We start from the raw sequence: 10,510 nt of genomic DNA on the forward strand, positions 1-10,510 counted from the left end.
ACTCAATATTATGTAATAACTTATAAGGGAAAAGAATCTGAAAAAGAAATATACATACATATATAAACTGAATCACTGTGCTGTACACCTGAAACTTACACAATATTGTAAATCAACTATACTTCAATAAAAAAATTTTTTTTTTAAATCTCGATCATCTCATTCTTACCCAACCCCCAGGGGAACCACTGGTCAAATCCTCAGGCCACAGTAATGCATGTATCTCAGTAGAGAGTATCACCCTTCTCCATTCTGATATTGTTGGTTACTGTAATAAACTAACCACAGCCTTTTCACGTCACATCAGTAGGTAATTTCTGTCTCCTTTCATGTTTATCTGAAGGCTCTGCTACAGGTCAGAAATTTGATCTTCAAAGAAAAAGCAGTCAATACCTCCTGGAAAGAAGTATAGCAGGTGTTTTGACTATTTATACCGGAAGAAATAGATTCATTAGTACCGGCTTTGGAGCTTAAGGTGACACCTCTTAGATGACTGTAAAGATTGCATCAGAGGATTGAGCCAGGAGTTCTTTTTATTCCAGAAGCAGACAACCTCGTGAAAGCAAACTGCTGATGTAAGATCAAGAGGAACAATAATTACGTAGTACCGAATGCACTTATGACAGAATGTGTGGTTGTGTGTGTGTTTTGTTTAGAATATTGTTGATATTTTTGATGAGTATATGAAGCATTCTTCCATCTCTAACCCTCAGTTATTTAGACTATGGTTTTGCAGAATAAAAAAAAAATTCTTTAAATGGTATCTTTTTTTTTTTCTATAAGAAATCTATTAGGCTGATTCTCACACTTTTTTTTATACTAAACCCTTAATTTCAATGGCAACATAGTTATCTTCATAGGTTAATAGGAATCTGTCTCTTTAAAAAATTGGGATATCATTATACAAATCAACTGTGCAGCCAAAACCTTGTATTGGGGGGGATCCTATTTGAGAATTCAATTTAAATCAGAACTAGAAGCCCACCAAAGAGCAAGGGTTGTAATTCAGGTCTGGAATCTATGTCCACAAAGTGCTCCAGGAAACTGGTCTTGTACCTTCTGTGGATTACAAGAACACAGCCTCACAGGCAGTATAATAGCTCAATTAATTCCTTGCTGGTCAGATCCCTTTAGCAGATTTCCAGAACCTGGAAAAAGTAGAATCCACACACAATCATAGATACTGTAGGTGTAACCCTAAGGAGATAAATTCCCTTTTTTCTTTTCCTACCCTCAGAATAGAAGAATAAGAGTTATTTAAAATTCAACCAAACCCAACCAAAACTGAGTGCGTAATCAAGAATAATCTCTGGAGTTTATTTTAGGATCACAAGTAGAGACTGTCATAACAAAGCATTGTCTAACAGGCCTACCCAAGGATTATCCGATTTTAGACCTTTGTTTGGATTTGTTACTTACTATTGGTTAGAGTATTTTACTACTAATGCCACATAAGACATTATTCAGTTTTGTATATGATTTCATGGTCCTCTCCTACCATTCTTTTATTCGGTCACTATAAATACTTCTGTTTCTTCTAAACTTTTTTTGGAAACAGTTTCACCCCCCTTGTTTGTTCATTAATGTGTTAAATAAATCTTTGACATGTGCTCATTTTCAAACTTCATGTGTTTAACCTCTAAAAGCTATATTTTGACAAAACATTGAAGGATTGAAACAGTAATGTATAAATAGACTTTTTGATTTAGATATTATGTATATATACATTTGATATATATGTTCTTTAATAAATAATCTATATATCTGCCTATTTGAATTCTTATAGTATTCTAATATTTTGGGTTTTAACCTATTCACAAGCTATAAATAAAGCAAACTATTTCATTTTATCTGTAGAACTTTAGTTTGGTAATTTAGCTGGCTTTATACTTTATGGCTATAAAAATGATATATTTTACAATGTTGGGACTCAAAGATTCCCTAGATATATAATTCCCTCAATTTATGCAGTCCACTAAAAAATGAAATTTCCCCCCTGAAGCTCTTTAAAAGATTGCTGTATTTTTGGTGCACTAAAGAACAGTGAAATAACTAGTAGTTACCTGTCTTATGCAATTAATTGCATATATGACCTAGATATTACCGTTATAATCCCTGTTATAAATTGCCATTTTCTTTAAAGTATAATTTATCAAGATCACTTTGGATACTTATTTTTTAACTTTTAACTGAACTTTTTTAAGTTGGTCTGTTATTTGATTACACTCTAAGTTTATACACTTAAATTTAGTAAGAATTTTACTTTTGTAACTTGATAGCTATGGTGATTAATCACTTAGAAGAATTTTTACCTATTTTAAAATTGTATTTTGAGTTTATATAATCTAAAAAAAAAAATGGACCAATAAAGTTAGCAAGTCCTCTTAAAGAACAAAGCATTATATAATTTTAACTGAGGATGGGAGTTTAGAGGCAATTCAAATTTCAATAACTTTAAATTTCACATCTAAATCCAATGTTTGGATATTAAAATTCACTGGCTCAGGAAAGTGTGTCAAGATGCACAGAAACTTCCCTCTCAGTTTAGGAGGGCTGTCCTAAGAATAGGGTTGGCTCTCAGAGAAGACAATTTAGAATTAAAAATAAATCATTGGCTCTTGACAAAATCTTATTTCTAAAAAAAAAAAAAAGTCAAATAGCTTGAATGTGTGTGTGCACATGTTTTGAAAGTAGTGCTAGTGAGCCACAAAGTGAATTTATCATAAATATTTTGAATTTTTCCAACTCAGATTTTGTTTAAATGGAAAATACCTTTTAAAATAGTCTTTCATGGCATTTAAAAAGACTTTACCAAAGCGATCTTGAGAAAGAAGAACACAGCTGGAGGTATCACACTCCCTGAATTCAGACTATACTACAAAGCTAAAGTAATCAAAACAGTATGGTACTGGTAGAAAAACAGACACATAGATCAATGGAACAGAATAGAGAGCCCAGAAATAAACTCATGCACTTATGGTCAACTAACCTATGACAAAAGGAGGCAAGAATATACAATGAGGAAAAGACAGTCTCTTCAATAAGTGGTGCTGAGAAAACTGGACTGCTACAGGCAAAAGAATGAAATTAGAACATTTTCTCACAACATATACAAAAATAAACTCAACACGGATTAAAGACCTAAATGTGAGACCAGAACCATAAAACTCCTAGAAGAAAACATAGGCAGAACACTCCGACATAAATCATAGCAATATTTTTTTGATCTGTCCCCTAAGGCAAAGAAAACAAAACCAAATATAAACAAATGGGACCTAATTCAACTTAAAAACTTTTACATAGCAAAGGAAACCATCAACAAAATGAAAAGACAGCCAACTGAATGGGGAAAATATTTGCAAATGGTATGACCAATAAGGGTTTAACATCTAAAATATATAAACAGGTCATACAACTCAATATAAAAAAATTAAGAAATAGGCAGAAGACCTGAACAGACAGTCTTCCAAGGAAGACATACAGATGGCCAACAGGCACATGAAAAACTGCTCAACATCACTAATCAGAGAAATGCTAATCAAAACCACAATGAGCTATCAACTCACACCTGTTAGAATACCTATCACCAAAAAGACCACAAATAACCAATGTTGGTTAGCATGTGGAGAAAAGGGAACACTTGTACCCTGTTGGTGGGAATATGAATTGGTGCAACCATTATGGAAAACACTATGAAGGTTCCTCAAAAAACTAAAAATAGAACTACCATATAATCCAGCAATTCTACTGCTGAGTATATATGCTAAGAAAACAAAAACACTAAGTCGAAAAGATACATGCACCCCAACGTTCATAGCAGCATTATTTATAATAGCCAAGATATGGAAGCAACCTGGGGTCCATCAACAGATGAATGGATAAAGAAGATGGGGTATTCATTATACATACATACACAAGAGATTACTACTCAGCCGTAAAAAAGAATGAAATTTTGCCATTTGCAACAACATGGATGGACCTGGAGGGTATTATGCTTAGTGAAATAAGTCAGACAGAGAAAGACAAATACTGTATATTACTGCTTATATATGGAAACTAAAAAATAAAACAAATGAATATAACAAAACAGAAACAGACTCACAGATACAGAGAACAAAAGAGTTGTTACAAGTGGGGAGAGGGAAGCAGGGAAGGGCAAGATAGAGGTAGGGGATAAAGAGGTACAAACTATGATGTATAAAGTAAATAAGCTACGAGGGTATATTGTACAGCACAAGGAATATAACCAATATTTTACAATAACTTGAAATGCAATATACTCTATAAAAAATTTGAATCACTATGTTGTACACCTGACACTAATATCATGTATCAACTATATGTCAATTAAAAACATAAGCAACTGTTTTGAAACAAAAGTTTTAAATCATTCTCATAGGTTTATTCTGTTTAATCAACTATGCTTTTCCATAATTTACATGTTCATGCATGAAACCTTAATAACAATTTCTAAATAATTGTGTGACATGAAACCTGTCCTAACCACTTTGGGAAGTTAGAAATATTTTTCAAATAAAAAAGGATAAAAGTTGGAGTAGGAAGACTATTTTGCAAAGTTATAATTAATTTTGATTTGAATTTTGCTATGCAGCCCTAGAAGTCACTTTTTTTTTCCGTTTTGAATATAAAAAAGTGAGTTAAAGGTTTGTGATTCTCTCTACCCCGTAGGAGTTTGATTAGACTTTCTATGGTCCCTACAAATAAAGGGATGATTTGGGTCTTTTTTCCTTCAATTGTCACATTCTGTTAGTGAGAAGATCAGATCATATCATGTATACTTGCTTTAAAAAAAAAACACACAGCAAAAATAGAGCTAATAACCTCAGAAATGCAAAAAAAAATCTTCTGTGTTCCTCATTAATCAGATTAGTGATCAAAACAGATGGATCCTATATTGATTGCGGTAGATTGTAAAACCTACTAGTTTATTCTTCCAAATCTATTATCCTTACTACATTTTCTACATGCATTTAATACAGCTTAAAGTTATGATCCTAGGAAAACCAGAAGTTAAAGAAAAATTTTTGTAGTATATGGTTTTTAAGATAATTAATAAATAAATTTTATGTACCTAAATGATGTTTAATAAAAACTTATCTTTTATGACTAGTATTTTTCCGGTTTTTTTTTTTTAATCCAAAGGTGAGTTTTATTTATTTATTTGGTTGCACCGGGTCTTCGTTGCAGCAGGCGGGCTCCTTAGTCGCGGCTTACGGGGTCCTTAGTTGTGGCATGCAAACTCTTAGTTGCGGCATGCATGTGGGATTTAGTTCCCTGGCCAGGGATTGAACCCGGGACCCCTGCATTGGGAGCATGGAGTCTTATCCACTGCACCACCAGGGAAGTCCCCTATTTTTCTGTGTTTAATTGAAGTATAGTTGACTTAGTATGTTGTGTTAGTTTCAGGTGTACAGCAAAGTGATTCAGTTATACATACATATATATCTATTTTTTTCAGATTCTTTTCCCATATAGGTTATTACAAAATATATTACAAAATATAGAGTATAGTTCCCTGTGCTATACTGCTTGTTGGTTATCTGTTTTATATATACTAGTGTGTACATGTTAATCCCAAACTCCTAATGTATCCCCCCCACTTTCCCCTTTGGTAACCATAAGTTTGTTTTCTATGTCTGTGGGTCTATTTCTGTTTTGTATGTAAGTTAATTTGTATCATTTTTTTTTTGAGATTTCTCATATAAGCAAAATTTTATGAGTCTAGTATTTTTCTTAACCTGCTCAGACTGCCATAACAAAATACCGCAGACTGGCTGATATAAACAACAGAAATATATTACTCACTGTTCTGGAGGCTGGAAAGTCCAAGATCAAGGTGCCAGCAAGGTAGGTTTTATTCTCAGGTCTCCTCTCTTGGCCCGCAGCTAGCCACCATCTCACTGTGTGTGTCACATGACCTCTTCTTTGTGCACTGGAGGGGGGAGAGAGAGAGAGAGAACTCTGGTCTCTATTCCTCTTTTCATAAGAGCATCAGTCCTATTAGATTAAGGCTCCACTCTTGGACCTCATTTAACCTTACTTACCTCCTTAAAGGACCCATCTCAAAATGCAGCCACACAGGGGGTTAAGGCTTCAACATATGGATTTGGGGTGGACACAAACATTCAGTCCCTAAAAGTATTTTTATTAGCTATTTTGTATGTCAGTATTCATTAATTAAAAGAGACATTCTGTTTCGCGTGGATACTATTGAGCAGGTTATAAGAGAATGCTCTGCAGAAAAGTACGTTTACAATAATCTGCAGAGAATTCTCAAGTACAAATCTAATAGCAACAAAACTTGTGCTCCAAAACTTCTGCATTCAAATTCAGGGGTTTACACGGAAAAATGTTGATATGTCATACCTCCTGCTGTTACTAATCCAATACTGTTGGGCTGCACCCTGCAGGCCTGCAAGTCTTGTAGTTGCCCAGTCTGGAGACTAAAGGAAGAGCTTGGAGACAGTGACAGAGACATCAATAGTTTACTGGACAGAGGGATCTTACACAAAGTGACCTAGAGCGACACTCCACGTGTGCAGCAGGCAGTGGGCAGGATGTAGCAACCACCTTCGTTACCCAGCGGAGAAGGAGGATACCATTTATAGGGAGAATTGATGTCAGGTGAGCTCATCAGTTATCAGGGGCTAATGAAGCCTTAAATTAAGAGGATTGGATAGTCATGTGTGTGAAGCAAGGCCTGGTCGATCAGGGGATGTACAGAGAGCAAGAGGACAGCCTAACCATATAAATACTGATATCTACTAGTTATATTTATTTAATATCATATAATTTTTGGAAAAGATGTCAAAAGTTGTTGAACATGAGTTATTCGAATGACAGGAAAATCATTCTTTTAAAAAATGTGTTCACTATCTAGGCATAAAGATACAATAAAAAAGACTCTCCCCTTGGCTCCTCTCTCCCTCCACCTTATTTTTAAACTCACTGTTCCTCTCCCCACATTTTCATTCTGAATTTGACCACCGTTTACTCAAGTATCAGATTTGCAGTGAAGGAAAGATTATTAATCACAGTTCAACCAGAGAAGCAGAACCAGACGTAGTAGGAGATTATATCTAGAAGCAAATATAAGTTTATTTGCTTATGTAATTGTGGAAGTCTGTTGGGCAGGCAGAGAGGGAGGGTCTGCAGCCAGTTGGAACCCAGAGGAAGGAGCCCAAGCTTGTCCACAGGTGGGAGGTCCCGCTCAGAGAAGACCTGAGCATATTTGAAAGATCTTCCAATCAATTTAGGCCGACACAGGATAATCTCTTGTTCAATTAATTTAACTGATTGGCATCTTTTTTTTTTCATTTTCACCAAGAATTTATTGAACAATGTATTCACCCTTTTGTTCCACTACCTTCTGCCATTTTCCAGGCAACTTCATAATTCCGTCTTCCCAAAACTTATCTTGTTGAGCAAAGAACTGTCCCAGGTGCCTTTTACAGACTTGCAGGGAATTGAAATTTTTTCCATTAAGAGAATTTTGTAAAGATCGAAATAAATGGAAAGCTGAAGGTGCAATGTCTGGTGAATACGGCAGATGAATCAGAACTTCCCAGTCAAGCTGTAACAGTTTTTGCCTGGTCAAAATAGAAACATGCAGTCTTGCGTTATCCTGATGGAAGAGTATGCGTTTTCTGTTGACTCATTCTGGACGCTTTTCATCGACTGCTGCTTTCAGTCGGTCTAATTGGGAGCAGTACTTGTTGGAATTAATAGTTTGGTTTTCCAGAAGAAGCTCTTAATAGAGGACTCCCTTCCAATCTGACAGTATACACAACATCACCTTCTTTGCATGAAGATCGGCCTTTGGTGGGGTTGGTAGTTGTTCATTTTGCTTGCCCCATGATCTCTTCCGTTTCACATTATGGTACAGTATCTACTTTTCTTCGCCCATCACAATTTGTTTTAAAAACAACGTTGTTGTTACGTTTCAGTAGAGAATCGCGTGCGGAAATACGGTCGAGAAGGTTTTTTTTGCTTAACTTATGTGGAACCCAAACATCAAAGCGATTCACATAACCAAGTTGGTGCAAATGATTTTCAGCGCTTGATCTGGATATTTTGAGTATGTTGGCTATCTCCCGCATGATATAACGTTGATTGTTCTCAATTAATGTCTCGATTTGATCGCTCTGATCAGCATCTTTAACCACATCTGCAAAATGCCTTCACAGAAGAACCTAGATTTACTGTTTGATTGAATCACCGGGAGCAGCTGTGTGTATGTTCCAACATGGCTTTGACTCCTGACGCTTCCATTTATATGCATGTAAACTTAAGCTGGTTATTAAAACTCTGACTTTATAGAATTGCTGTGAGGATTAAAAACTTATTATAAATGATAATTATTACTGTTATTAATTCAGTTTTAAAAGAAATTTTGACATATATTAAATAATTTAATTCTCATTGTTATACTGAAAAACAGTGTTTAACAGATACTCTTTCCTATTGAAGATAGGAAAAGATAGCAATTACACAGCAATAAAATATTAATCTATGAATGAGTACATAGAAGTAAAAATCAATAATTTCCATAAAAGAAAAGCTTTAAAAAGCATATTTATAAAATACAGAACTTGAGCAATTATTAAGTACATGAAACACAGATTCACAGCAAATAAATTTTAACTCTGAAAACTGCTCTAGAGCTCAGATTTTCAGAAGTGTAACATGTTAACTGTATACTTAGAATAGTTTCCTTTATATATCATACATTCAGAAAGATTTCAAGTATGCCCTCTTTGATGCTTCCTTTTTTTAATGTATTTGCTACTAATACAAAACATGTCATTTTTCATTTAAGAAATCAGAGAAACAGTAGATTCAGTGTAATAAAAATCACAGTTTCAATGAAAATATTCTTTTACCACCAGGTTTTCCCAGGAAGGCAGTAGTTAAGAAACAATCCACCTCCACAGCCCTTCCCCCAGCCTCCTTCCAACATACAGACATATAGTTTTATTAATGGTTTAAAATATCACCGGATGCCTTGCATCATACACAGAAATTTGAACAACCATATTTTAAAACTGCCAAAGTCTATCTTATTTTAAGATAAAAGAAGCACAGTGTAGCAGGGACATGGTGAGAAAAATATTGTAGAGAATGTATTTTCTCTTCAGGAAGAAAATGTTAATTTGCTTTGCTCTGGATGGATTTGAATGTTAAGAGCTAAGGGGGAAGTGGGTCTCCAAGGGTAATAATTCATATTTTTTAAACTAGATATTCTATGACTCATCCATGACTGAATTGCTGCTATCAGACTAAATTTGCCACCTAGAATAACTCAAAGAGCTTGATAAAATACAAACAATAAATGGTGGCATCAGAGAGCAACCAAGGCAGCCAAAACTTAAAGGGCCTGGCTCCTAGGTAACTGGGAAGGCGTTAAGATGTGTTTGTTTTTACTACTACCTTCTTCCGTCAGGGTATCTGCTGGTAAACTAACATTGGAAGAGAGGTCAAACAGAAAGTGCTGTGGAGCTGGAAGTAGTCTCACTGACCTGGGGAGATAAAAGCTGGTACTTAGGGCTACCAAAGCAGCTAGGACCAGAGAGACCAATACCTTGAAGGAAAGTGAATTACAGAGAAGTGAACCCAATGTTCTGAGTGCAATTTTCCCTCAATGTATTCACTGATTTCTAAGCTCCCCATGCTTTGGTCAAGAGGTCGAGACACCAATTAGAAAGCAACTGGTAAGAGGCTAAAATATGAAGCAGAGATCAGAAGTCTCAAAGCCCTGAGACAAACCTTAGAGTTTAGGGACTGTTGAGGAGGAAGGGAATGGTTAAAAAAAAAAAACTAAAAAACCCCCAAAACGAAAACAAAAACCCAACTAAAACTAAGGTTTCTGTTAACACCCCTGAAAATTTCTGCCTTGTGAATTGAGTAAACTAGAAATAAATCAATGGTCAAAACTACCGAAACCAAGGTGTTGTGGCCATGAGAATGCGTTTCACAGACCTCCATCTAAAGGGGGTTTCATTGACTGAGGGCCCAGCTGCTATAGAGCACCATGGCCACACTTCCTACATGTATCCCAGCCAATGACCTAGCCCTGCAGGGATTCTGAGGCAGGCTCATTTTTGGTAGATATGGAACTCCTCAGACAGCTGGCCTTGGCTCAAATACAGTAGCCCCCCTCATCTGCAGTTCCACTTTTCACCTGTGGTCAACTTCAGTCTGAAAATACTACATGAAAAATTCCGGAAATAAATAATTCATAGGTTCTAAATTGCACACCTTTTTGAGTTAGCATGATGAAATCTCACTCTGACCCACCTGCGATATGAATCATCACTTTGTTCAGTGTATCCCGCCTGTTAGTCACTTATTAGCTGTCTTGGTTATTGGGTTATTGTTGCAGTATGGCAGTGCCTGTGCTCAAGTAACCCTTATTTTACTTAATAATAGCCCCCAAACGCAAGAGTAGGGATGCTGGCAATTTGGAGATGCCAAGGAGAAGCTGTAAAGC

At 35.6% G+C, this 10,510-nt stretch overlaps 1 non-coding gene across 1 annotated transcript; it reads left to right on the top strand.

Moving 5' to 3' along the window:
• The first annotated feature begins 2,463 nt into the window (after positions 1–2,463).
• LOC133101841 (small Cajal body-specific RNA 11) lies at positions 2,464–2,591 on the top strand. Its single transcript, XR_009702730.1, has one exon. It is a non-coding gene; the product is annotated as a small Cajal body-specific RNA 11 (non-coding RNA).
• Positions 2,592–10,510: the final 7,919 nt, after the last annotated feature.

Source organism: Eubalaena glacialis, chromosome 11, assembly GCF_028564815.1.
Source record: "Eubalaena glacialis isolate mEubGla1 chromosome 11, mEubGla1.1.hap2.+ XY, whole genome shotgun sequence".
NCBI lineage: Eukaryota > Metazoa > Chordata > Mammalia > Artiodactyla > Balaenidae > Eubalaena > Eubalaena glacialis.